Consider the following 4,595-nt stretch of genomic DNA (forward strand, 5'->3'; position numbering starts at 1 on the left):
TCTGTTATTATTGTTACATTTCTCCATTTGTGATATATTTTTGATAAAATAAATCAAATCTTTATTGTTTCGAATCGATCTTCATGTGGCTGATTCAAAGAAACAAGCATGCATATATACGTTTTCCTGCCATCATGATGTGTGTGCATGTGTACTGTGTGTGCCGTGCGCGCGCGCGCGTGTGTGTGTGTGTGTGCATGCATGTATGCACACGCATGTGTGCATGCATGTGTGCGGCGTGCGTGCATGCATGTTTGCACGGTTGATCCTGTGCACAGGTACAGCATGTTTAAGAACTTGCTATTACATTGCCCTTTCCCCCTTTCATCCTATATGATGATGCATATTGTTATATATTTGTTAACACAGCAGCACACTGCAACAATAACCAGTGTTATAGGGACCATGCACTGCATGTTGATGATGCAAGGCATATACATGCAGCAGACTTTGAACAACTGAATGCGATCCAATCTCACATTATTTACGTTCACATGTGAGCGTAAATCAGGGGCACGATGGGATCGTGCATTATTCAGATTACGTTATGCAGATGCAGATTGCATTGTATGTAATGCAATGTCTAAATGGAGTCAAAGATATGGAAAGCAATGAGAAGAATAGATCACATTGTTCTTGAATTCTGTCTCACCCCACCATTATTAACATTATTTAAGTGAACTCTTGGGGTGCCGCAAATGTAACATGCACAAGCTCGCCAACGAGTCAGCGACCCAGTCAGGTGTAGCTAACAGAGTGCCACAACCCTTGGTTCTGTATTACTGCATATAGGCGTTCGCATTAGAAAGGGAAAAAGTGTCCCATGTTATTCCTCATAGCCAAAGATCGTTTTACGTGATCTCTGGGAGCCAGCTTCCAGGCCATGCCTTAGAATTAGATCAACAGTTCAAATTCCGAACACTGGGCTGCAGGGGACACTTTCAAGATTTTCAAGTGGGCCCTCATCCAGAAATGGTTGAGAAACCCTGCGGTCCCCAGCTAAGCGGTTTACAGTTATAGGAACAAAATAGACCCTTATACAACTGTCAATTTGGACCTGCAAAAGATCTCCATCCAAAATCTATACGAGTCCAGACTAGAGACTATATATAGACCACGAGGAAAGAGCAGCAGCTTGGGTGGTAGTTTTTGAAGCGCAGCTGTAAGGTGGATGGTCAAATTGCACTTTTGAGCTAAAATGGGCAATGCACTGTACAACTAAAAGAATCATAATGCTTGACATTGCCATATCTTTTATGTTGTGTGTGCCGGTCGGTTTTGTTCATCAAATTCCTTTTCCTCATTACGTGCTGTATGCACTCAGTGAAAAGGATACAGGCTCCCAAAGACTCCCTGCGAGGGACTTTTCTTTACAATGTTTCACCAGAGCAATGTACTATGAAAAATGTATGCACGTACATTTGCTATCGATGAACTGTGTCAAGTCTACAGAAGGGTGGCTACCGTATATTTTGCACATCATCTGGATCGTAGCGGAGTGAACGGATAAGCTCAGCTCTTGGGGTTGATTCTTTGTTGCACAGCAGTATAGTAACACTGCAGTAACAAAAGTAACTCCGCGTTAACTACATGACACTGCATTATCTCTACAGTCACACTGCAGTAACCCACTGCATTATTAGGGTCATTCCTATAGTATTTGGTGTCATTTGTGTCCCCAGGTCATATATCTTGTGTAAGCAAAAACACTAATTCCAAAAAGCTAGCAGTATGCCAAAATGCCAGTATGCTAAAATTTGAATTATTATTTTATATATAGTAGGCTATAGTTCTAATGCTTCTCAACACATTTTATTAATTGTGATAAATGTAGGCCTAATTTTAATGCTTAAAACCTTTAAATCAATTTTGTCCCTAGCTTTACTTTACTGTCCCCCCTGTCACGCTGAAATTGTCCCCCGACTATTTCTCTAGCCAAATGACTTCAGAAAGTAGCACATATTTTTGATAGGAAACCCTACGCAAGAAGAAGTATAAGTATCACTGTTTAATTGCCTTTTTATCAATGTTTTAGGTTGCGTTACTGATGTGGTAAAGCATAAATGTTATGCTTAAATATAGAGGAAATCGATACGTTTTCATAATTCTGAAAATATGGTTGATAAATATAATAAAATCTTACTCTGTGCTCACAGTGTGCTAGCATATTCTTCATTACATGAGGAGTAATGGCCATCTTTAGCATAAAATGTCCCCCTGTTATGTCCAAAATGTGTCCCCCCGTTACAGTGTAAATGGATATGGAAAAAATTGAATTATGCATTAAGCTGGACAAAAGCTGTTTTTTCTGACAGCTGAACAATCCTGTAAAAACATATTTTGTTTAGAAAAAGTTACCAGGCTGAAATGGCACCGAACAGGAATGACCCATTGACTACAGTGACACTGCAGTAAACACAGTAACATGTAGGCTAATCTCTGCAGTAACCACAGTAATTTATCAACAAGCAATAACGCATGACTCTCTAATCCTGTCAGTAAGAATTTGGTATGCAGTACGCCTGGTTGCCCATGTTTGTGCATATATACATAATAGTGCCTTAATTATTAAATGTGTATTTATTTTTTTGTCTTCTTTGCTACACCGTCAACAGTGTCTGAAGTAATATAGGTAAAGTAGAAGAGTTGACAAGCACTCTATAGGGATGTGAAGGAAAAAAATCGCACATGCAGAAGAAAAAACGTATTGTAAAATGAATGTGTTGAATGTAAAGTACACAGTCTTCCTGGGTGGCATCTCTGAGAGACTATGGGAGAAAAATGGGGGGAAAAGGAGAGCGCTCCATCTTACATAAGTTTCTTTGTTTTCAACATTTGCATAACGCACAGCTTCCTTCTCTTTCACTGTTGAGTCATGAGTAGAGCCACTCTTCAGCCAAAAAGAGCCAATAAATACAAATAATTGAATAGGAGAGGATTCTAGGGTGATTGTACCTCAGTTGTGGCCCACATAATTATAGGTGTCTCCTGGACCCATGAGGCACAGTGAATGCATGTCATCTACATAGATGTTGGTGCTTTGTCACTCCTCTTGTGGCCCTGTTTCTGTCTACATGCTTTTCTTGACAAATCGTTACACCTCCTCTTGCTCGCTACACGCTCGTAACATTGTCTACCCCAAACTATACGTGTAGATGAAAAAATATATGTATGTCATTATTATGCAAGTTTATTCTTCAGGATCCGATACCATGCGTGCACAATATCTTATAGAGTCAAATGATCCACACAGTCAATAATCAACCAATTTTACAATTGTGTCATGAAGTGAAACATGACTTTTATGTTTTCTTACACTGTGGGCAGAATTACTTGGGCGAAACGCCAGCAAATGAACAGGAAAACATAGGGAAATGTACAAATTCGTATGATTGCATGAGAGAACTGGATCACAATTAAGTGAATAATTGTTAAATAGGAAGGATAGTTCACAGTGAAAATCCTCAGTGATAATTTATACATTTGCAACTCCGAGAGTTTCATTGGTACCCTCAGAGTTAAATTAACACTGATGATTTGACAGCGCACCGTGCACGTACCAGCCTCACAAGCACTCCATGTACGCCAAAACTGTGTTTCGACTCAGGGTGTTCGTTGCTTAAGCATCGAGTCATGATACAGCAGCGCTTATTATACGCAAAGCAAATATTCAAAACGTAACAGGTGTCTTGTCAGCAAAAACCTCAAACTGTGTTTTCCATATGTTTATTATCATTTTTCGTTTGTTTGTTAAATTGAACAACTGTGTGGTTTAGATGTGTGACAGGTGTAAAGTGAAATAAGTCGTTGTCATAGAGTGAAACTATAATGTATATATATGTATGGCTTTTTGGAATCGTACATTATATGCCCAATAACGTCATCTTGAAATAATAGGTGTGGCTAAGTTTTTAATGTGGCCTTTTCTTTTTCTTTAATGTATTGAAATGTTGTAAAATATTTGTAAAATATTATTATGTATATTGGAAGTTAAATGAGGCTTTATGTTTTTACCACTTATGTTTAATAAAATAAAACAATCTGTGAATAAGCAAAATCGTGAGCCGACAATTCCTCCTCCTTCTCTCCGCTGTTTCTCTTCTCCTGAGGACTCGAAGACTGCACTGTCGTGCCAGAAATAAGCTAAGCAGCCTCCAAAAACCAAACCAGTCAAGCAACTGTAAATTAATCCACGTTAGGCTGGAAATATGCAGGCTTGGCAACCAGTGACAGAAATAAGCAAACCAGCAAGTAACTGTGAATTAATCCACGTTAGGCTGGAAATATGCAGGCTTGGCAACACTCAGCAGAATGATATACCGGTCGACTACCAGTGTCGCAAGTTTCACAAGCTAATATTGACCCGCAGCCATTACATGGCAGCTGGTAACAAGTACGGCATGACATCACAGGTCCTGTGTCCTGTCCAATTTTGGGCCTGTGGCTCCCCGGTTATACAGACACCCGACAAAGCCAGTTGCACCACGGTGGATTCAAACCCACAACCTCCGTGGTGGTGGGCAGGGACTTTACCACTGTGCCACCCGAGTGCTATTTTATATAAAAACACACACATTAAGGCCCTACTTAAATCA

At 39.7% G+C, this 4,595-nt stretch overlaps 1 protein-coding gene across 2 annotated transcripts in view; it reads left to right on the top strand.

The window, feature by feature from the left end:
- The window catches only part of LOC308310771 (shaker-related potassium channel tsha2), an 18,915-nt gene extending 18,899 nt beyond the window's left edge, over positions 1–16 (top strand). For both annotated transcript variants that reach the window (XM_080757183.1, XM_080757184.1), the window contains one exon: positions 1–16. This exon is cut by the window's left edge and continues 2,399 nt beyond it. The gene's annotated coding sequence lies outside the window, so the exon portion shown is untranslated.
- The last annotated feature ends 4,579 nt before the right edge of the window (positions 17–4,595 follow it).

Source organism: Protomyctophum bolini (assembly GCF_963924005.1).
Source record: "Protomyctophum bolini genome assembly, chromosome: 23".
Taxonomy (NCBI): domain Eukaryota; kingdom Metazoa; phylum Chordata; class Actinopteri; order Myctophiformes; family Myctophidae; genus Protomyctophum; species Protomyctophum bolini.